Source organism: Protopterus annectens, chromosome 3.part0, assembly GCF_019279795.1.
Source record: "Protopterus annectens isolate FY-2018-M chromosome 3.part0, PAN1.0, whole genome shotgun sequence".
Lineage (NCBI taxonomy): Eukaryota > Metazoa > Chordata > Ceratodontiformes > Protopteridae > Protopterus > Protopterus annectens.
The window spans coordinates 800162919-800188497 of NC_056731.1; the positions used below are offsets into that span (position 1 = coordinate 800162919).

At 39.2% G+C, this 25579-nt stretch overlaps 1 protein-coding gene across 1 annotated transcript in view; it reads right to left on the bottom strand.

Annotated features, from left to right (window-relative positions):
- The window catches only part of TERT (telomerase reverse transcriptase), a 1470615-nt gene that overhangs the window by 823571 nt on the left and 621465 nt on the right, over positions 1 to 25579 (bottom strand). The gene's annotated exons all lie outside the window — the stretch shown is intronic.

Below are 25579 nucleotides of genomic sequence, written 5' to 3' on the forward strand. Positions count from 1 at the left end.
TGTAATGGTCACTTTAGAAAGCATCTTTGATTTACTACTTTCATTTCCCATTATAGTCCTCATCTTAGAGTTGCAAATGATTTTGCAAAAAAGTGAGCTAATAATGTGTTGTTTGATTTTTTTTCACTATATGATCAGCTTTTTTCAATAACCTCAACCACAAAATGATGTCATGGTAGGAACTCAACATCGTTTTTCATAATATTGTAATGCACTATGAGTAAGAAGAAGCAACTTGCCTATTTGCAGGAAGAGATAGATACTTATTTACATTATGGTTTGACTACTACATAATCACTGTTAATTTTAATTGTGAGGTGTACCCATTGCAAGAATTAGCTGACAAACTGACTTTATGGGAAGTAAGAAGCTACAATTGATGCATATGTCATGAAAATACAGTGGTTTATACATTCATTTTAGAAGTGAGGCACTGTGGGTTGACCTTTCATGATGTTATGGCAAGCATTTTCATCTCTGAGACAAAAATCCAGGGGCCATCCTTATCAGCAAAATAAAATGCAAAAACAATATACTTTCTGCATCAACAATTACATAATTTTATTCTGCATAGGGTAAGAAAGTTATATCTAACATCAAAGGTTTGCTATTTACACTTGCTTCCAATACACTTTAAGAAAGGTTGACACTGCATGGTAGTTTCCCACCTACCTGTTTAAAGAATAGGCAGTGGAAATTATTTGAGAGCTAGTATGAAAGACAGAAATTTCTTCAGGAGTTATGGCTAGTGAATGAGATGAAAACAGAGTTTAAAAATAGGGTAGAAATAAAAGAGAAAGAGATATGATTAAGAAGTAGTAGGACAAAGGTTAAAGTATTGCAAAATAAGGGGAATCTCTCAGAACAAGAAGAGGAGTAACTGCAGGTTGCTAAAGAGAAAATAAAGGAATATTTGGATAACATGCATAAGCTTAGAAAGATCACGGTCAGGCAACTTTCCTTTTTTTTTACAACTCTTCCACAGCACAAAAACGGGTTCAGGCACTTAGGCAGCAAGACATTTCCCTGCGGTATATTTGGTTGGGGATAAATGGCTGAAGTGACATTTAACTGCAGAGAAATATGGCTTTTTGTGAAATCCCTGTAGGCAAAGAGATACACACACTGCCTTGCCCACAGCTTTAATAACCCAAGTGCATGGGGACAGAAGAAATAATGAATGCTGTGCTCAGTGTGCAGTACATGCTTATATAACTACAACATGTAGAAGTGTGCTACAGCATGGAAAATGTCCTGCATACTAGTGTAGTCACATTTAGGCTCCAGTATGCATTTTTGGTAATGTTCTCTACATACTGTGAAAGGGATAGTGGTTCACACACACCACAACAGGCAAATTTCTCTAGAGCTGAATGTTATTTCATCCATGTGTCCCCAACCAAATGTACCAGAGGGAAATGTCACGCTGGCTAGATGCCTGAACCCCACAACGACTTAGGCATCAGAAAGTGGAAAGGGTTGTCGCCGAACTGAGGGAGCCTATACTAAGAAAACTAAACACAGATCCTACAGAGTTGTTGGGACATATTTTGGTTACTTTATGAACATCTGCATAAAGCAGAGGAATGTGGAAGCCAAGAAAGAGCACAAATGGAAACGTTTATGGAAGACTAAATTATGCCAAGGTTAGAGGAGGTTGAGAGTCTACAGCTGATGGTTAGGACAGGAGCAGATGAGATAAAATTTATAATGTATTATCAATCTGCAGGGAAGTGTCTAGGAATGGATGGTGTTCGTGTGGAAGTTTGGAAATTAGGAAGGAAGAAAGTGATAAAGATCTACAATATTTTGTTCAACAGTATTTTAAAAGGATGAGAAGCACCAGCATCTTGGAAGAAAGCCGCTGTGGCTGTATTACCCAACAGGGTATAGACCCATCAGACCCAGCTTCATAAATATCCATTTCAATTTTAAAACATGATTATAAAGTCCTTATACCTTCCCTAAAGGGACTGATATCAGAGAATAGGTAAAAAGAAATGGATAGGGGAGTCCTAAGTGAAAGACCTGCTCTGGTAGAGTTTTTGGTTAAACCTAGAATAGAACCTGTTGTGTAAAAAGGGATAATTAATAGGGAGTATAAAATAATGTGCTATAAGAATCAATCAGATGAGATTGGAAAAGCAGTTTACAAGGGAACAATGGAAGAATATATGTATGGCACCCAATAATGCAACAAAGTCCAAAAGGGATAGGACTTTTTGCTTGAAAATGCGTGCATAAACAGTTTTATTCCCCAAACAGATTTCAAATAATTTTTCTTCAGGCATGTAGCAAATGTTTCAAATGTGATGGGGAACATATTTTTGGGAGTGTAATGAGATGGCAGATTTTGAAATTCCCTACAGAGTACTCTGTCAGAAATACTGAAGGAAAGAATGTCTGTAACTAAAGAAACAGTTTTGTTGAGGTGTTCCTCAAGATCTGAATTGCCTAGATATAGTAAGCCCTTGTTAAGTTTAATTCTGGTGGCTGCAAAAAAAGCACTTACTAGAAAAATGGAAATCTAGTCTAAACTGACTGTAGTTGAAGTACTGAACAATGTAAGAGAAATAAAAGAACTGGAAGAGGGATCTTTAGAAAAGGAAAAGTGCAAACTACATAAAAACAGATGGAATTTGTGGGAACAAAACATTCAGAATAATTTTCAGGAGAACTGAGGTTTAAGGGTGAGCAGGAATTCAGCATTTTATGTAACACTGAACTGATGGCAGTTATATAAAAATAAAACATAGTTTATTGGCCGTTTGGCAGTTTTTCCATTTCTTTCAACTTTCTGATTTAAAAGCCTGCGGTTGCGCTTGTTTCCCACCTTTCCTATAACTAGTCTAGTCCAGATACAGATTTGCTGTATCCAAGACTGTTTGTAAGCTTCTGAGCCCCCCAAGCCTTTCTGTGTTGGAGGGAAGCCTTCCAGCTTATCAGTGGGAGTGGTAAGCACTAGGTAGCCTATCTACCACAAGAGTGGTTTCTGGCCCAGAAATTGTAGTTTATTGGCCGTATGGCAGTTTTTCCATCTCTTTCAACTTACTGGTATAAAAGCCCACATTTGCGCTTGTTTCCCCTCTTTCCTGTAACTAGTCTAGTCCAAATACAGATTTTCTGTATCCATGACTGTTTGTAAGCTTCTCAGCCCCCCAAGCCTTTCTGTGTTGGAAGGAAGCATTCTAGCTTATCAATGGGAATGGTAAGCACTAGGTAGACTATCTACCACAAGATCCAGGTACAGATTCTTAGTTTTAGCACTTGAATTTGCTTATTCGTGCTCAGCACTTGTTCAGAACTTGTTGTTAGCACTAAATAAGCTACAAATTACTACAGCACTCAACCTTCCTCTTTACCCAGAGGAAAACAGTTTTTGTACTTACTTTCCTCACTTGCTTAGAGAAAAACAGCTCTTATACTCACTTTCCTCAATTGTCTAGAGGAAAGTAGTTTCTTATTCAGGCATGTCCAAGGGTCAGCTCCAAGAGTTCTCACCTGTCTATCTGAAGAATCTGGGCATCTTGAGGCAATGTAGCAATTGCCTCATGTACACAGACAACCTTCTCCCCCTACCACCCAACACCACAACCTGTGAGAGATGCACTTATCTAGCCAAACTGGAGGTAAAGCTCTCTCCAACCAAGACTGAACTTGACAGTCAAGAGGAGAAGGTAAACACTTGCACCACACCACACTCATCACATAGTCCCACTAAACCTACACCACCAAAATCCACACACAGAAACACAAAAACATTCACAGAGGCTCACAATAATAATCTGCTCAAGCAACAGAGACCTCCAAAGCAGAAACGCAAGCAACTTCCACCCCCCAACACAACCCAAATGACACACAGCCCACAGACTCAGTGTGCCAATAAACCACAGCCCATAAGGCAAACGAACGTACCCAATACACTAGTCATAGGTGACTCGAAAGTCAGGTACACGTCCCACTCACCAGGCTAAACAAGGAGAAGGTTACTTGTCAGCTGCCTGTCGGGTGCCAGGATCCACCACATAACCCACGCTCGCAGGGCACTCCACAACAAGTACAAATATGACTTTGTCATTGTCTATGTTAGTGTAAACGACCTGAAATGTACCTACCTGGACTACATGAAAAGAGACATGAAAGAGCTCTCCGGTCTTGCAGCCCAGGCAAGTATGACCCTAGCCCAGAGTAGCAACCTGCCATCACCCAGAATGATACAGCAGTACAAGGACAAAATAATTGACTTTAACAATTGGCTAAGCTTCTGGTGTCATTCTAAGGGGATCCAGTATCTGACTGCCTGGGAAGGCACGGTTGACAGACCACGATGCTTTGCCAGAGATGGCCTGCACCTGTCGCCCCTGGGATTCCAGATCTGGCTAAGCCTCTCGTCACCCCTACAGTGCCTTTTTAGACAAGATTCAAATGACAAATTCACCACTGTAACAGGAACACGCAAACAAAAACTGAGGGTAATGCTATGTAATGCTAGAAGTCTAAATCTCAAAATGCACTCACTCAAGGCACTCCTTAAAATGGAGAACTTCGATATCTGAGCAGTGACTGAGACCTGGTTCAAGGCTCTAGAGAACACTACTGCATTACCAGGCTACAACTCATACCACACTTTTCGGCCATCTAACCTGGACCAGAACATCAAAGGCAGAGGTGTGTCCATATTCATTAAGGATATCCACACCTCCAGGCTAGTTGTGCAGCATAATGCATCCGAGGTTATCCAAGTACAACTAACTCTGGGCAAAACTGCAATCCACTTGATACAGATCCCCCACCATGCCCCAGGATACCCACTCCTCTTTTCTTGATATACTGGAAAATATTAGGGTTCAACCAAACACCCTAATAATGGGCGATTTAAACTACCCCACCATTAACTGGGAAACTACTCATGTACCAACTCCTTCACTCAACGCTTTCTGGAATTCATAAATTCCAATGCCCTGGATCAACTTATCCACACCCCCACCAGGGGCAACAATATCCTAGACCTAGTAATTACCAACATGAGGGACCGGTGTTCCACACCTGAAATCAACTCCTCGTTGGTCAGATCCGACCATAAGCTAATCACCCTAGATATCCGCATCCCGCACCCACCCACCATTAAGGAAACCATGGTAAAAAATTTCTCCAAAGCCAACTTCATGCTTGTTAAGACAGAAGTGGCGAACGTCATGACACCCATGCAGATGGGCAATACAGTTATGACTGCTGAATCCTCCACAAATGCACTCTATAAGCACTTACACTAGTGCATGGAGCATGCTATCCCAAACAGAACCAAGATGCTATCCTACAAAAAAAGGAAGCCAATCTGGTGGTCCCCTGCCATAAACAAACTCTACAACAGAAGGAAGAAACTGCTGCAAAAGAGAGTAAAATCCCATGAGTGGAGGAGGTCCCTGGTCAGCCTCGGTAAGAAGGTGAGATCCCTTATAAGATCCTCCAAAGCTAGCTACGAAAACAAAATCAAGACTGATTCTAAGGGCAATGGCAAAGCATTCCACAGCTATGTCACGAATCTCAATGGCAACACCCAGATCTGCTCTGAGATACAGCACAACGGCACGAATATTACAGAACCAACTGATATTGCCAACATCCTGGCAGATAGGTTTAGTGCTAACTTTACCTCCCTCTCACCCCCTAAAGGGCCCATATCTATACAGGAAGAATGCAGAGTCCCTGTAATCACATCTATTCAGGTAAAAGCTGCACTCTCTAAAACCAAACACACAGCATCCATGGGACCGGACAACATCCCAGGCTGCGTTTTACATGAACTTCAGAACAAACTGGCTCCCCACCTAAGCACCATGTTCAATCATAGCCTCACATCAGGCTTCGTGCCCACTGAATGGTGCACAGCAACAGTTATCCTACTCCACAAAGGGGGAGCCATCACTGATCCTGGGCACTATCTCCCTATTAGCCTGACAAGCCTGGTCTGCAAGGCCATGGAACTTATCATCATGGAACTCATAAACAAAGACATTGGTAGCCTCCAAACTCTGGACTCCACTCAGTTTGAGTTTGTGAAAGGCAGATCATGCCTTCTGAACCTGACTGACTTCTTTGAGGCAGTCAACAAAGCCATAGATGAGGGTAAGGTGGTTCAAACAGCCTATCTTGACCTCAACAAGGCTTTTGACACCATCCCCCATTCTGGAATTATAGCTAAACTCACTAAACTAGATATAAATCCCTACGTCACAAGATGGGTTGCCAACTGGCTCACTGGCAGAACCACCTCCAAAAAAGCTAGCAAGTATGACTGGTGCACGGCATAACCAAACTTTTAAATAAATCAAAAAAGAAAAAGCCAGCACTCAGAGGCAATTAAAGTTTTATTTTTTCTTTTCAGACCAGTTTCGGTAACAAACCTTCTTCAGTGATAAAACATACATAATGCAGGGGCAGTTTTTATACACAATGTGCATCCCCAATTGTGACATCACTTCCCCCATTAATCCATTCCAGCCTCCAAACACATACAAATATCATCCAGAATAAACATTTTAAATATAATATCAGATGCTATATTCAAACCTCCATTCATATCATATATTTATTTGTGAAATTACCAATCAGGGTCCTTAATAAAAAAAGAAAACACCCTCATAACTTGTCATTTAGTCCAGGATGAAATAGGGCACCCAATTTAATAATCCATGTTCTTTCCTTTTGAGTTAGTATAGTATGCCAACCTTGCTTCATAGATCTATTACCTTTTACTTGGTCAATAATGACAAATCTAATCGAAGCAGTTATGTGTAACTGACAATGTCTATACAATGCATTGGTCATTTTTTTAAAGACGTAAATCACTCAAATGTTCTGAAATATGACTTCTTAGTTGCCTAGAAGTCTGCCCTACATAAAAGGCAGAACACTGGTAACTAGCCAAATAAACAACCCAATCTGAACTACAATTCCCAAAAAATAATATATCAAAAATTTGACCAGTATTTTTACTACTAAAAGATGAAGTTTTAAACATATGTTTACACAAACTGCAATGTCCACAAGGATGTGACCCAACAAGCCTATCCCCCAATATGGTTAGTTGTTGGTTCACATAATCCAAAAAATGTGCAAAATAGGAAGTGAGTGTTCTTCCCCTTCTGAAAGAAAATTGTCATCTGTTAGACAAACATTGATCCAAATCTGTATTGGCCCGAAGAATATTCCAATGTTTGTTGACTACATCCTGCAATAAATGTGTGTTACTGCCAAATGTAGTAACCAACTTCATGGTTCCCGATCCATCCTTTTTGGTTTTAGCTTTATAATTCAATAAGCTAGATCTCTCACAATTGGCCGCCCAATCACTGGCCTTTTGTACTGTTGATTTCTCATATCCCCTTTTAATAAATCTGCCCTCAAGATCATGCCTAGCATTATGAAATTCCATGTCTGCAGAACATATTCTTCTAATTCTCATAAACTGTGATTTAGGAATATTGTTGATGGCATGTGTGCGGTGTAAACTGGTTGCATATAATACATTATTGTATTGTGGGTATTTCCTGCATAGTGACGTCTTAAGCATACCATCCACCTGTCTCGAAATATTGACATCCAGGAAATCAATCTCTTTACTGTGATAATTAACAGTAAACTCAATCCCCTACCAATTACAATTGATATATTCCAAAAATTCTAACAAATAGTCCACACCCCCACACCAAACCAACCAACAATCATCTAAGAAACGTCTCTATATATCCATCTCTGAGAGGTAGATGTTATGCATGACATCATATATAATCTGATCTAGGTCAGCATAAATTGGGACAAACGAGGCCCCCATAGCTGTTCCTTGCTGTTGCCAGTAACATTCCCCCTTGAAATAGAAGATGTTCTTAGTCAATACATGTTCTGCAAGACATGTAAGGAGAGTGTTAAATCCCGGTGCATATAAATTAGCTTTATTTAACCAGTATTCTAAGGCAAGTAATCCCACCCAATGAGGAATACTGGTATATAAGGATTTAACATCAATTGTACACATAAGCCAATTAGGTTCCAATTGTGAGTCGTGAATAATTTGTAAAAACTCTGTGGTATCCCTAATTCTTGCCCTGACCCCTGATAATAATGGCTTCAGATAGTATATCAAAAAAGCAGAAATGGGTTCAGTTAAAGATCCCTGTCCTGAAACAATTGGTCTTCCTGGGGGTCTATTCAAATTTTTATGACTTTTGGGCAAGAGATACAGATACTGTCGGGTTGGATCCTGAACCAAGAGTTGTTCTTTTGTCTTGACATCAATAATTCCTTCTTCCACTGCTTGATTCAAAAATGAATCGATCGCAACCTTGAATTTAGGTGTGGGGTCTGTTGACATCCTAATATAATTCTGAGGGTTGGACAATTGTTCATTTCCCTCATTCCAGTAATAACTGGCATCCATTATGACCACAGCCCCACCTTTATCTGCTGGAAGAATAATTATATCAGAATTGGAATATAGATTTTTCAAAGCCTGTTGTTCCCCTTTCAAAAGATTATATCTAAAGGTCCTACCAGAACTAAAGTTAAAATGTAAATCCCTTAGGACGGCTTCCTGAAAAATACCCACATGTTTATTCACTGGTGGCATAAATGTGGATTTGTGAAAAGGAAATTCAGATACTCTTTCAGAATTATTAGATGTTCCAAAATACAATTTTAGATTCAAAATTCTACAGAAGGCAAAAAGATCTGAAACAAAAATATGTTCATCTACCAAAAAACTGGGAACAAACCCTAAACCTTTATTAAGTAAACTTTTTTCATCTATTGATAAGACATAAGAGGAAATATTATGTACATTATAAAATCGGGTCCCTACTTCACCATTGACTGTAATAAATTTTCCAAGGCTGCCACCTTTGTGCTTAGGTCCACCCCTACGGGTTTGTCTCCTAAAGGGCCCTCCTGAATTCGTACCTTTTCTGAGTCAGGAGAGTCACTATATAAATTCCCTCCATGTCAGTCATAGATGATTCTTCCCCTGAGGTACTAAAACCCTGTGTTGCTTTCTTTAGTATAGATCTTGGTCTTTTCTTTCTAATATTGGATCTACCCTTTTTATTATCATTAAATCTAACACCCCTCTGGGACTGACAGAACCCACACTGTAAAAGTTGCAGACTCCAAATATGACTTCAAACCAGTGACAAGTGGAGTACCACAGGGTTCAGTCCTGGGACCTCTCCTGTTTGGTATCTACTTCTCTGAAGTACAGGCTAACACAGAAGGCCTCTGGCTAACGAAGTCTGCAGATGACTGCAAACTAGGAGCCATAGTCGAGTCCCCAAATGATGTGGACATCCTACAGAAGGGCTTCACTGAGACAGATGCCTGGTGTCAAAGGCATGGCCTCAAGCTCAATGCCAAAAAGTGCATCGTCATCCCCTTTGGTAAAAACTCTGTACCCACGAACTACCACATAAACAGCAGTCTACTTAACGCCGAATGTGTGATAAGAGACCTTGGGACCCAGGTGGACAGTAGTCTCTCCTCTGATAATCACATCGCCACAATAGTCAGGAAATCCTTCTATGTGGCACACCTCATCACAAAAAGAGGTCATTGTTCCCCTCTACTCGGCACTCATTAGACCCATTATAGAGTACAATGCCCCTTTTGGAATGCATCTCACAAGACATCTGCAGCAGCTGGAAAGGCCGTAGAAGTACCTCCAAAGAGGATTAATGGCCTCAAACAGGTGCCCTACACTGACCGTCTCAAAAAACTCCAGCTTTACTGTGTAACATATCGCCTACTCCGAGGAGATCTCTGCCTAACATATAAAGCTATGTTAAACCCAGAGCTGTTGGACATGCTACACCTAAAGAAATCCCAATTCCTCTAAGCTACACGCTCTAGGAACCTAAACCTTGTCATCACAATAAACAGGACATGCTAGAGGGATAGATTCCTGTTCCAGAGACTTCTGATACTCTGGAGCAAGCTACCCATCTATGTCAAGAAAAGTTCCACATTAGCACTCTTCAAGAAAAATCTTGATGAGTGAATGGGAAATAGGAAATACACTCCGGGATCACTTCTGTGGCTCTGCTCAACAGCGGCACAGGAAATTAACTTTCTTGGGTGGCGTAAGTCAGAAAACCTTGTTGGCTAGGCTTACTTAGGCCTTTGGGCCAATAATCTAGTACCTACCTATGATAATGTATGCAAATAAAAATATTAATAGGTTTGCATTTTTTTATCTAGTAATGTATGTGTGCCTATGTTTTAAATGATTGTGATGCCCGTGCACTGGGTCAGTAATCAAGGAGCCTCACCACTACCACCAGTGAGGGGCATGCACATTGGGAAGGATAACAAATACACACACAGTAAAGTACAATTTCCCTTAAGAGCACACACAGATCACAGTCAGTCCAAGGCTGGTTTCTCTCTTTCTCTCCAGACTCCCAATACGAGTCCCCACTGGCACAGCTATAGGGTACAGGTCTCAGCCTAGTGGTCAAGCTAAAACCTCCATCACCCTCTCTGTCCAACCAGTGCTTCATGTCCCTGCCCAAGTAGCTGACACACACACACTTTGAGATAGGAGTTACATACAAATACACAGACACTCTTGGGGAAGGCTGGCACAGGTTCTTCAGCTATGCCCCCTTCTCTGCCCAGGCTATAAAGTAGACATCACTGCCACCAACCACTAATATCAGCTACTAATAACGCCCTTACCAAAGGGTGTCCAATTTTACTGTGCAATATTAGTATCCAGTTAGTAAGTGTGATGAACAGCAAGGCTTATTGGAGTGGCTTTGTACAGTAGCACTATATACATGCAATGTACTCTAGAGCTTAAATTATCTCTACACAAAACAGACACAGTTGAAAGGTTTAAAAATATTTAATAAATAATAAAAACACAAGACAAATCTCCTCAGTTCAACACAGTGCTAGTCAAGAGTGCAGACATCACAGGAAAATGCTTAAAATAATACTGTAAAATAGTCTGACATAAATATAGAAAACAGCTAGTCTAACCTTACTGTTTTCTATCTATTTCTAAGAGAAACAAGGTTCTAAATAACTTACATACATACAGAGCAAAGACAGAGTGCTGGTGATGTCAGTTCTGAAGACAAATACAAAAATGCTCTGATTCTATCTTAATACATAACTGCTGACTCATTTTTAGATTACATCATTCTTAACAGTTCTGATTTAGCTTCCCAGACTAACAGAAACTCAAAATTTACATTTCTTTTTGTAATGTGTACCTGCAGGAAGCCACTGCAATAAAATAAATTATAAATGTAAAATCTAGCAATTAACTCTGGTCTCAAAACAACAGAAAGAATTTGCTGGTCCAGATATCATGTCTCCGAGTTTGAGATCAAACAGTCATACAATGCTTGACTTATCAGCTTTCTTCCAACAGAGTGCACTGTGGTTACATTTTTGAAGCTCAGTATAACATATAGTTTAATCATAACATATAGTTTTATTTTATATTTGTAAAACCAGCCTGTGGATTGCATTAATATTTACAAATGACATAGAATTATGTACAAAATTCTATCTAGCTAGGCTGGCATCCTTTCAGTTTTTCATGGTGATAAATTAATAGAGGTGTTTAAAAGGAAAGAAGGATTCACACTGGCTAACATTTATTTGCTCTTTCAAACAATTAAATACAAAATTTTTCTCAGCAGTTAAACAAGAGCACAGAAACCTCACTGCATTTAACTAGCTGAACCAGCTTAGAAAGATCCTCAAGTTAAGCATTGCAAAAGGTCCTTTGATCTTATCATATAACCATCAAATCCTACAATTTGTCATTTATTTAATTTTAGAATGTAGCTGTCCTGAGATGACTACAGCCCCTGTCACAAAAGGAAATGCTGCCAGCCCAGCAGTTCTAATTGCATCTTGCTGATATTCACAAATGACATAACTATTTACAAAATTCCAGAAAGCTGGGCTGGCAGCATTTCCTTTTGTAAATATGTCATCGGTGAATATTAATATGATTTATATAGAAGTGTGAGAGAAGGAGATACTGCCAGCACAGCTATCTGGAATTTTGTAAATAGTTATGTCATTTGTGAATATCAGCAAGATGCAATTAGAACTGTATGTTGTCTGTATATCAAGCTGCTGGTACAATCTGTTATTTATTTAATTTTAGAATGTAGCTGTCCTGAGACCACTAGAGCCCCCTGTCACAAAAGGAAATACTGCCAACTCAGCTTTCTGTAATTTTGTAAATAATTATATGTCATCTGTGAATATTAATATGATTTATATAGAAGTGTGACAGAAGGAGATGCTGCCAGCAAAGCTATCTAGAATTTTGTAAATAGTTATATGTCGTCTGTGAATATCCGCACGATGCAATTAGAACTGTATGTTGTCTGTATATCAAGCTGCTGGTACAGAAGTGTGCGTGTGTAAAGCACTGAGCTTAAGAATGTGTCCACAGTGTACCCTACTGAGAAAGAACAGAAATGTATACAAACTATTGTGCCTGTGTATATGTATATGTTTTAACAGTAGGAACTAGAACATAGAGGGTTAACTTGCAAAACTTCAAGAAAATAGTTGAAATTAAATTGTTTTATAATTGCGCTATAAAAGTTAGTTTCTATACAGTAAGGAGACAGGATGTCTAGAACTAGGGAGCCTTCTGTATTGTATTGTAAGTGTTTTATTGTTTTATGTCTTCTAGCAGCTGCAAACATCTGAAGGCTATGTATTTTCACAGGCAGATGCTATATGGTGCATCAGTGGGGGTTGTTTGTGAGCCTGGGAACTGAAGTCAGGTGACAAAAAGTGATGTCATGCTGAAAGTATCCCAGTAGCCATATTTGAGATATTTAAGAACTCTCTGAGAGAGAGACAGAGAGAGAGAGAGAGAGGGAGGCATTTTGTATTTGTCTTTGGCCTGACAACATCCACTCACCACCTCTGCATTTGCCTTGCTGTAAGTAAGTTAACTAGGGTACAGTAATTTCTCTTAGATTCAGTTAGGAACATAGTAAAGAATAGTTTAGATGTTTTCTGTATTTATTTGAGACTATCCTGCAATGTTGTTTTAAATATTTCCTGTGATTTTGAACTCTGATGTCACTATGAACACATATTTAGTGTTGTCTTGTTCTTTTATTATTAAATATATTTAAACGTTTCAATTGTGGCTGGTCTGTTTAGAGATATTTAAGCTCTTACAGTACTTGCATATCTATTCAGTGACACTGTATAGGCCACTCCTAACAGCCTGGCTCTTGGTCAAACTACCATTTGGATTAATAGTGACACTACACAGTAAGATTGGACACCCTTTGCTAAGGGCCTTAAAGTAGGTGTTAAGTAGTGGTTTTTGGTGGTGGAAACTACCTTATAGTCTGGGCAGAAGGGAGCATAGCTAGTAAACCTGTGGCAGCCTTTCCCAGGTGTGTGTACGTGTGTGTGTGTGTGTGTGTGTGTGTGTGTGTGTGTATAAATCAAACCTCAAAGTGTGGGTGTGTGTCAGCGTACTTCAGCAGGGACATGAATAACTGGTTGGACACAGAGGGTGCTGGAGGTCTTGGTTTGGCCACTCGGCTGAGATCTCAACCATATAGCTGTGCCAGTGGGGAGTCTTACTGGGGATCTGGAGAAAGAGGGAGAAACTTGCCCCAGACTGACTGCGGTCTCTGTGTGCTGTTAAGGGAAATTGCACTTTACTGTGTATGTACTTGTCAACTTCCCAGTATGTACGTCTCCCCACTGCTGCCAGTGGTGAGGATTGAGGCTCCTTGATTACTTGGCCAGTGCAGGGGCATCACACCATCTTTCAGCCACAATCCAGTTACTATAGGAAGAAAAACAAAACAATCACTCTATAAGAAATAAAAAAAAATGGCAAAAGGAAAGAAAGGCAAAGAATATATATTTAGTGTGTTCTGATTATAAAAATGAAGAAGGGCTGAAACAGAGTTAAGGAAATTGATGCAGTGAGCTACGTAAGAAAAATGTAGTAGAGACAATACAAAACAAGCAACATTTTGGGCAGGAGGGAAAAAAACTGCTACACTTGGAAAGAGGAGTACCCAAACATAAACCATGCAGGCAAGCTACCATTATGAACTAACCTAAGGTCTTAGAAACAGAGTATTCTAGTCAAGCAAAAAGATGGTAGCTAGGTAGTACAGAAACAAAACATTAGCAAAAGAACATGCTGAAAGTGTCAAGAAATAGTACACTGATCATTGCAAAGGGAAGACAGGAGACAGGATGCCATAATACTAAACAAAAAGCAGACATGTTTGGAAGGGTGTGCATGGTTGGCAAGATACTGTTTCACATTCTAAGGCTGTGGGGTAGAACGCCTTACATAGTGATGTGTTTAAGGAGGGAGGGAAATTAAGGAATTCAGCTTAGAATAAGTAGAATGAAGGGAATAAGGAAGAGGTCAAAGTATTGAAACTTTCTTAAGAGAGCAGACAGTGTAGAAAATAAAGAAGTTTGTATACAAGTGTTAAAGGCTGAAGATGGACCTGAACAGGAATGGGAAGGAGCTGATGATTTGGAACATGAGAAACAATGGCATTTCTTCTAGGAAGAATGGACCATTAAATGGCAAATTGTCTTTAGGAAGTCTGAAGTACTACAGTATCCAATTCATACTTTGATAAAAGACAGAAGCAATGCCAAATGATGTAAGCAAAATGCTCTGTCCATTGCCTGGTTGGTTTCTCTTGTGAGGACTGGAGTAGCCTTACATTTGTTTTTTTTTTTGTTTTTTTAACTGAGATGTGACTTTTTGTAGGATAAGGGTCAATCTGTTAAGAGAAGGAACAACTATGACCCTAAAGTATTAGAAAGTTTGAAATGTTTCAAGAGATGACATTGAGATACTGATCACTGATCAAAATATCAATAAAAACAGAGAACAATGAGGTGACAGAGACTTACCGTAAATGATGCAAAAACTCAGAAAAGGGAAATGAAGTTAAGATGGAGAATTCTGAAGTGAGTAATGGGGTTAAGTGGCCCAAATGTTGCAACAATGTAGTAATTTCAGAATAAAAAAGCTCAAACCATAAGATTTGTGAACAGAAAAAAAAGAGGGTGCAACATAAAGCTGAAATCTTAGAGTGGACTAGTAAAGCTATAGGCGGACATAAGAACTACTGTAACTTGAAATGTTTACAACCAGCTGACATTTCAAGTACAGAAGGGTCTACTGACATGTCACATGCAGAAGATACTTGCACTCAAGCAGGAATTGATGTATTCCTGAATGAGAACATACTGTCTGAGTCAGCAAAACAAGATGAGGTACAGAGCTAGAAAGATGATACATTTGAATAAGTTGATACTAACCATCAGCAAATACCTTTTTTTTTTTTCATTTTCTATATGGGGGTGTTGCATCAACTGTTGCCACCTTTGTCGGTGCTACACCCTACCTTCTTTGACAGTCATGCCTGACTGTTGCAGGAATTCTCTCATGCTATCTGTCCATCTCTTTGCTGGACATCCTCATTTCTACTTGTCTTCTTCTCATCTCTTCCAGATCTTCACCAACTTGCCTTCTGCTTTCCTGCATGTATCTAAATCATAGTAATCTGTTCTCTTTGACCTTCTCTGCAATTGGAGCTACTTTGGTTTCTGCGCTGATGTCATTTCTACATCTGTTCCACAGTGTCCATCTTAACTCCTAGTTGATATTGGTATGGATATGACAGATGAATGTTTTCACAGACAGAGGATGATGTCACAGATTAGAGATATATTATTAATAATCACGCATGAGATTCAAAGAAAGGTGCTGCATTCTTAAAGAAATATGCAGTCTGGCCAGTGGTTTGCTAAAGAAGGGGACAATATTAGATTTTTTTTTAGTGATCTGTGTTCAGATGTGACTGGAAAGAGTAAATTATAGTGAACTCAGATGTCTGATATGCAAAAGGGGGCTGCAGTAAAGGTGGATAGTAGTGGTCTGGTAAAGAATGACTAGGTATTTAGGTAATGCTTTCAATACTAACGCAGGCTCACTTACAGTAAATCCATCAACAAGTGAGCTAATATTCTGGGAGATTTTGAGTCTACTGAAGAGGATATTTATTTCCAATTCATTTTACCCCCCCCCCCCTTTTTGTCTCCCCACTGACCATCAGCTGCCACCAGTTCCTCTCCTGGTAAGCTGAGTCCACCTTAGCCTTCACTGGACTATACCTGACCCACATCTGAAAGCAGCATCATATTACTGCTGGGGAGTTTTTTTTTATTACTTTTCCTACATGAGCCCAGTACATCCTCGAAGGTGGACCACTCAGTGGATGTCAGTACTGATATACCCCTCACTTCCACAAAGGGCTGACACCAGCAGGATGTTTTGCCCACCTTCAGTAGTACCTTTGAGGCTATTTCCCCAGTCTCACTCAAGGAAAAAGAACCATTTGTGTTTCCTATGCATGTGCCCCTCCAAACCATCCAGGATGGGCATGCCCATCCTACCAGGCCAGTGCCCCAGACATCTTTGTCACTAATCAAACCTGGATTGCCTGGGCCATAGTCAGGGCATTATCCCTCAATTTAATGTCTTAACCAAAGTATGTCTGATTATTTTTCAATTATTAATTCATTCAACTGTTACTATAAGTAAACTGGGCACAGGGGCCCATTTAAAGCTATGACCATCTTACACAACAGTAACATGTACAAATAACACAGCAGAAGTAGTAAAATGTAATACTATAATTACAATCTAATGGTAAAGCAAAACTAAAGGTTTCATAATTCTCCAATTGGCAAACAACAAAGTGTCTCTAGTCATAGAGCTAGAGCTTGCAGCTAATTTCAGCAGCAGAAAAAATATTTAAACTGACAGGTGTTTTTGAATATTCCATGAGGCTGGATGCTACAAATAAAACATAAATGCTGAAAAGTGGATGGGGATCTAATGTTTAGTTAAACTCCATTCCACATTTTAAGTCCCAGTAGGAGAATGACTTTATTAAGCACTATAATGAAATAGCTTGGGGATGAGAAAACTGAAGAAGATTTTTTCATTATGGAGATGACTGAAAATATCAGGTCAAGTTCCACCAGTGATTTTCCCCTGATGAATGCTAGCAAGAACCACGTTAGTAAGACAGAGTGCAGTTCTTACAGAGTACTGTGCCCTTGTCTGAAGTCAAGTTACTGGGACTTAAGAAGAGTGATTTGGGAGGACTGTGAGATTTGAGTTCAGGATTTAGAATTAGGTTCAGTAAGGAAAAATATTTGGTATAATACTTTTTCAGACGCGAATTGCTCTGTAGTTCTTGTGTTTTGAACATGAATGGACATCAGAGTCTACCACAATGATTAAACTGTGGTTTGTATAAGAGGTGCAACAGTTTCAACAATGTACTCACTGATAATTATAGAAGAGGGGAGGGGCATTTAAAAAATACCCACTTTGAGTTTATGGTGACTACTTACAGCGCAGTTGCAAAGAACCCAGCTACAATTTTTCTGTCTGCTGGGAAAAGACAAAGGCAAGTGACACTGGAGCATTTAGAAGTGAGAAAAATAATCCCAGCAAATGCTCTTTTTTTGGTCTGAAACTTAGGCATAAATGGCAGTTTTATTCCAATGTGGTTGGTAAGTGATATCTAGGATTCAACCAAGATTCAGTTCCTCCTACAATATCAAGACTATATGTGTGACCCACCCATTAAAAGTGGGAGCTTGTTCAAGGGACTTCATATACTGATGGTAGCTCTTTTTGATGCTCTCACAGCCCCTACTGGAAACCAATGCTCTTTGCAGACTGGCTTCACAGTTATTATGGAGATGTGAATGATAATTACTGTAAAGACAGACTGGGATGTGTATTTGCAAGAAGGGAGATACTGAATGATAAGGTACTGATGAAATTGTGTGCTGGAAGGGAACAAATGAAGAGACAGTCATGAAAGGCAGAACAATAATAGTGTGAGATTGTGCTGCAAACAGGAATAATGACTGTATGATGGCAAGAGATGTAGGACTTATTGCTGGCACAGAGGAACAGTCAGGGACTAGGCAATAAAATGTAGATGAACAAGATCTTATACAGGGAGATGGAAAAGAAGAAAATAATGTAAGGAACTGCTGGTATAAATGAAAAGAATGCCTGTAAGGGTGATTGGTGGGACAAAAAATACCCTCAAGGGGGAAGCAGTCAAAATTATGACTGCAGGTGTTCCTTTTTATGGGTGAGACAGCCAACCTACAAGAGTGGTGCTGCAATGTCAGCAGGGCCAGGTCATATAAAGTGTAGGCCACATAAGATGAAAGCCTGATGACAATAATTACATCAGTTATCTCAATGGCATAGTAAAGCTAGCTGCATGTCAAAGAAGGCAGAGATATCTGGCAAGTCAAGGGCAAATAAAATGGTACAATATATAGTGGAAGGAAAGAAGAAGTTGAAGGAGGGACAAAAGGAAAGGGACACAAAGACAAAAAAGAAAGAAAGTGATGTGAGCTACCAGAAGGCTTACATTTAGGCAGAAGTTGAAAACTAGAACATATAATAAGGACATTATCATTAGGAAACGTCAATTATATCATATCTTTATTTGTATTTATTTATTTAATTTAACTGGTTAAATGGTCTAGTCAGAAACCTCCTTTTATCCACATTTTATTTATGCTACAAGGCAAAACAAATATAGTATGCAGAAAGATTTAAAGACATAACAAAGATAGTTGATTAACTCATATTACATAATGCAATTAAGGTGCCATTTTGGGCCAAAAAAGAAACTGCTGTTACTGACCAAATCAGCCATCAATGTTAGACATTAAACTACTATTTCTTTATATTATTTACCTGTTTTTACAATGTCTGTGGATGCAAGTAGTGGGACACACGCACACACACACACACACACACACACACACACACACACACACACACACACACACACACACACACACACACACACACACACACACACTGCTTTTTATGCAACAAGTCACTGCTTGTCTATTTTGTTACTGCACATGCTCCAACCCCTCTGTGAAACAGGATGTCTGACTTATACTACTATTCTTATGATTTTTGCCTAATCTGAAGCAGTGCAGAGAGTAGGGACAGTGCCTTATAAACAGGCTATCAATGAATCAGTATTATAAAAGAAACAAATACATACATACATATATATATATATATATATATATATATATATATATATATATAGGTGTGTGTGTATGTGAGTACTATATATATATATATATATATATATATATATATATATATATATATACGTGTGTGTGTGTGTGTGTGTGTGTATGTGTATGTGAGTACTGAGTGTATCAGTAGACATTTGACAGAAATTCCCACAGCAGTTAATTATGCATAAGAACAGCAATGCAGTGCTATTTTATTAAAAAGGTCTACTCCAAACTCGGTGCTCTCTACAGAGCTAAACCCTACCTAACACCCCAAGCCAGACTAGCCACATCTAGATCTCAGCTTCTCTCAATACTTCTCTACTGCTCTCAAATCTTCAACAACTTACGCAAGACTGATCTTCATAATCTAGAAACTTGCTATAACAAAATTGCTAAGTTTGCTACCGATCAACCCCATAACAACCACCATTGTTCTGCTCTACTACAACTTAACTGGCTTGAACTCCCCAACCTGTTAACCCTAAACCAACTTATCCTCACCTATAAAATCATACACAACCCAAATAGCTGCCCCGCAATTTTAAACCTAGTCCAACTACAAGTAAACAGCAGATCCCTTAGATCTTCTGATAGACCACTGCTCAAAATAACACAATCACGTAACTACCATGGTGATTCCCTCTACCCATGCAAAATAGCCAAGTCTTGGAATGCTCTACCCCTAAGCTTACAACCCCCCGCCTGCTGTTCCTCCTTTAAAACACAAATAAAAGACTACCTTAAAAGCAAGTGGCTCTGTCATTTTGATGTACCCCTGGATAACTCCTCTCACCTCGACTACACCCATTATTTTTTAGTCATTTTTTTCATTCTTTTTATTTTTTTCTTTATTAGCTGATTTCTCTATTCTTCTAGGCTTTAGTAGTCCATGACCACACTCTCTATAGTTTCAAACTACTTACAGTACTTCATTTTTTTCTCATTGTTATTCACTATATTACCTCTACATGGGCACAAATGTTCCTATTAGGCATGCTCACTGTTTTCTGGTCTTATTCTTTTTTCACACAGTTATCATGATTTGCCTGTGGTTTACAAGGATTACATTTTTGTTCCTATGATGTAATATTTTCCCTGTTTTGTTAAACTTACACTTATGTAATGATTTTGCATGAACAACTATTTAACTCAATATTTGTTTATCTGTCTTTGAAGCTTTTCTCCCTGGGTCCCCACTGAAAACTACCCGGTAAACAAATGTAAATAAATAAATAAATAAAAATTCAACCAAGAGGAGAAAATGCTACCCAACAAACTTCTGGGAAACCATCCCAAGGACAGAACTACTTTTTCAGAAAGATGTATAAAGACAGTAGTGTTGATCAACTGTTTGGTTAATTTCAACAAGGCTAAATTGAAAATGACATAACTTTATCTAAAAGTGGAAGCCCGCATAGATATGACAAATAAAGTGATATGAGGGTGGAAAACCTGTACGTACCAAAAATCTCTCTGAAACTTTAAGGATATGGTATACTACTCTTACCTCAGCTCTTCTATCTCTAACAACACACAAAGCAGAGTCAAAACAATAAGCAGAACTAATGGAGGTACACAACATTTCCAAATCAGGCTGGTAACAGGCAAGCCTGCTAAAAGAAATACATGGGTGCCTGGTGACAATTTATGTGATACAAGTGGATGTGTCTGAGATACCCGATAAGAAGCATTTTAAAAGCCGGCAGCTTCCTGCACTGCTCAGAGGCTGGTCTTTTTCTAGAAGCAAAATGAATAAATAAATAAAATAAAACATGCGGGGTTTATGCACATGCAAAGGAAAAAGCCATCATGCTCACTATATTACCTGATCTGTGAGTAAATGCTGTGGAATGGGAAAACTTGGGATTTCCTCAACTGCATACTCTAGCTCAGCTTTTCTCTCCTATTCCCATGCTTGGAAGAGTGACAACTTTCAAATGGTACATCCCATGGTGTCACACTCCAAGTGAGGACAGCATGCCTAGTCCCTGATACTATTTACTAAGCAAGCACTACCTGCAAGACAAGAAACAAAAACAATAACATATGACAATATATAAATAAATATATGCAGACTCCAAAGTAGCTACTAGACGAAAAGGCTGCCCAAGGACAGATTGACTGCAGAAGGGTTGTAAATATATACAGCAAAGAACTAAACCATAGATCGAGTGATATGGCCAGCAAGTATCTCCTAAATGTGATATGTGAAATTCTTAATTATTTTAAACACATGATTATTTAGGACATAGGCACACATACATTAATAGAAATGGATAACAATGAATGTGCCCTCAGTTTAGAAGAACATGATTCAAGAGTTGTTTGATTTAATAGAGTTGGATAGACATATTAAGATCAATAAAAGAAACGGACTACAGAAAGTCAATAAAACCCAAAAAGTTAAGTTTGATAAAACAAATGAGCAGAGTAATTAGGACTGTACATAGAGATTCATGTGATATAACAGAAGTAAACAGGACAAATTACTGTGCAGCTAAATTAATAACAGATAAAATCTTACCACAAAAATACAGAGCAGTAAAGGAAAGAAAGGGGCAAAATCAAATGCCATCATGCAAGCATCGGACAGAGAAAACTATAAAGCAATTAAGACAAGAAGTATCACTGGTAGAAGGGTATAGAAGAGGGAACAGAGCAACAAATATCCTCAGAAAAGTCGATGTGATAAATGCAATCCACAGTACCAGTACAGATCACCATCTATTGTGCATTATTGCAAATAATAAACTAAAAATATCAACACACACAGAAAAACTTAGAAGATATGGAGATACATATAAAAGAAATGTACAAAATAAGCAATTTATTGATGACCCAAAAAAGTTTTGTAGAGAATTGGGAAACAAGACAAAAGGGATTGAACCCACCACCAAAAAAAGAAGAAATAGATAAATGTTTGAGAAATATCTACGAAGATCCTGTGGAATATAACAAAGATGCTAAATAGACAGAAGAATTTAGAGATTTAAACAAAGTTAAGAAAGGCTCCTAAATGGAAAAGCCCGTGCCCATATGCAGTATCTAACTTCTGGCTAAAAGTGTTAACATCCTTACATGAAGATTTAGCCATGAGTAAGAACTATTTATATGGGCACCCCCAAATAGACTCCAACCTGGTTAACAACAGGAAAACCAATACACCTACTTAAGAACGAACCTGCAAGCTATCCTATAAACTATGGACCAATAACTTGCCTTCTGATGACATATAAACTATACAATGGAATTAGTGCCAACAGAGCTTATAGTCATTTAGAAGAAAACTCAATCATGGCAACAGAACAAAAGAAAGTCATATGGAACAAAGGATCATCTGTTGTTAAATAAAGTCATAATGGAAAACTGTAAAAAGGAGAAGAATCTAAGTATGCCATGGATAGGCTACAAAAAAGCATTTGACAGTATCCCACATTCATGGATAAAAGAGTGCCTAAAAATGTATAAGATACACCCTACACTGATTACATTACAGAGACCATGAAACAGTGGCAAACCACTTTGCAGTTAAGCCATGATAAAGGGAACATTATTATTCTAGGGATAAAAATTCAAAGGGAGATATTCCAGGGTGACTCTGTCACCACTGCTCTTTTGTCTTGCCTTTAACCCATTAAGCCAGGGGTGGGCAAACTTTCTGATTCATGGGCCACATTGAGTTCTAACATTTGACAAAGGGGCCGGAACAGGAGCAGATAGATGGCATGCTTTGAAAACATCACCTCATTGGGGGAAAAAATACACATCTTGGGATATGGAGAAAACATGTGCTTTAATTTCCAATGAAAATGAAGAAAAGCATTACAATAAAATCTCTGACTTCGAAATGAGTCTTTAAACACTGAAAATCAAATAAATGACCATTTTATTTTAAAGCACTGAAAGTTCTGTTATCCTTCAGGATATCACCATCACTCTCCTCCTGACTGTCTTTTTTTTCAAAAACGGTAGGAGATGCAGATGTACTTGTCCTGTTCCTTTTATTCAATTTGTTTCCCCGGTGCCAAAAGTCAACAACGACCAGTGCAAGGACGAAACAGTTGCAGCAAGTCAGTCTGTGAAGCGTTATATTTGATCTGCGCGCACTGTTTATTTTAATGTGTGTATCACGGAGACACACACATTTTAATGGGAGCAGTGTTGTTGGTCTCCTTATTTAGCCAGCGCATCAAAGTCTGGAGTTAGTTTTGTTGTGGCGATTCTCAGGATGGATCTGAGGTGTAGGTCTGTTAACTTGGATCTGTGGCTGGCTTTGTTGATGTTCATGATGCTGAAGGTCTGTTCACACACGAAGGTAGAGCCGAACAAAGCCAACATCATCTGCGCTTTTTGCCTTAGATTTGGAAACGCGGCATCATTGAGTGAAGCATAGAAGTCATTTAGTTTCAGAGAGCTGAACTTCTCTTTTAAGGCAGGGTCGGACTGAAGGTCGATCAGTTCGAGCTGAAGCTCCTCTGGAGCTGTTTCGGGGTCTTGTGACAGAGGAAAGGCCACCAATTGAAGTGACTTGTCAATTTTGTCGAAATCCAAAAACCGACGGCAGAATTCTCTGTGCAGTGCATCCAGTGACTCACTGTATTTCTTTATTTTGCTCCGGCCTCTTTCAGCGTGGCTAGTCTAGGAAAATGAGTGAATGACTTGTTCAAAATCTGCCTGGAGAATAAAGCCAGCTTGGATTTGAAGGCTTTCACGTTTGTGTACATGTCATGCACAAACTGCTCCTTCCCCTGCAGTTTCACGTTGAGCTCATTCAAGTGTGAAAATACGTCCGTAGCAAACGCAAAGTCACACATCCAGCTCTTGTTGCTCAGCTCAGGAAATTCATCAGTCTTCCCCTGCCGCTCCAAAAACACACCAATCTCCTCTTTGAGCTCCCACACTCGTTGAAACACTTTGCCCAAACTCAACCAGCGGACACGGGAGTGATAAAGCAGGTCCTGGTGATCCGCATCAGTTTCTTCCAGGAACGCAATGAACTGACGGTGCTGAAGTCCCCGTGTGCGTATGAAGTTGACGAGTTTCACCACAGGATTCACAACATGATTCAGCTGTAACACCGATTTACATAGAGATTCCTGGTGGATGATGCAGTAGAGGAAAATGACATCCTGGTCAGGGTTTTCATCTTTCACTTTATTCTGGATTCTCCTCAGCAGGCCAACGTTTTTTCCCATTAAATTCGGAGATCCATCTGTGGTGACGTTAACAAGCTTACTCCAGGGAAGCTTCATGTTTTCGATGGCAGCAGACGCCCGTTCAAACAAGTCCTCTCCCCGTGTTTGTCCTTTCAGAGACTCCATTGTCAAAAACTCCTCCGTTATTTCAAAAGTTTCATTGATTCCTCGGATAAAAATGAGGAGCTGAGCAGTGTCTTTGACATCGTTGCTTTCATCCAGTGCTAAAGAATAAAAAGTGAATGACTTCGCCTTTTGTTTAATCTGCTGGTGATATCTTCATCTATTAGTTCCACACGGCGAGTCACTGTCCGCCGTGATAAACTGATTTTCTCAAATTTGTCTTTGGTCTCCGGGCACAAAATACCTGCTGTCTCTACCATACATTCTTTTAAAAACTCGCCTCAGACAGTGGTTTGCTGGCCTTTGCTATTTTGAATGAAAGCATAAAACTGGCCTCGGTACTTGACTCTTGAATGGCAGTTTGACGGTGAAAAAACTTTGCTGAGCCTTCAAATTAGCTGCCACCTTCTCAGCAGCAGCTTCCCGTTCTTTTGTTGAGAGCTTGCTAGCATAATTAGCGTGCTTTGTGGCAAAGTGACGGCTAATATTATACTCTTTAAAAACCGCCACAGTTTCTTGGCATATCAGGCAAACAGCAGATGATCGGTGTTCAATGAAAAAATATTTAGTTGTCCACTCCTTATTGAACACTCGACATTCTCTGTCCACTTTCCTTTTCTTGGGTCCGCTCATCTTCATAGAGGGGCGGTGGGTCAAAGGGTAAAGTGCAAACGTGGAGTAATAGGCCTACCCTTCACCTCAACAAAGCCAATATATCTAGAGTTCGCCATCTAGTGAGGAAACATCAGAATTGCAGGGGAAATAAAACATTAACAAGGTTAATTTATTAAATTTTTTCAAGTTTGGCGGGCCGAATCAAAACGTTTAATGGGCCGCATGTGGCCCCCGGGCCGTAGTTTGCCCATGCCTGCATTAAGCTGTCTACTTAACAGATTAGGTCATGGCTACAATTTGGCTCCCGAGTGTAAAGACTTCTCATCTCCTTTTTATAGATGATTTAAAGCTGCATAGCTCATCAGATAAGGAACTGAAAGACAACTACAACAAAACTTTTTTATATGATACAAGAATGTCATTTGATCTTGATAAATGTACAAAAGCAACCTTTAAAGCAG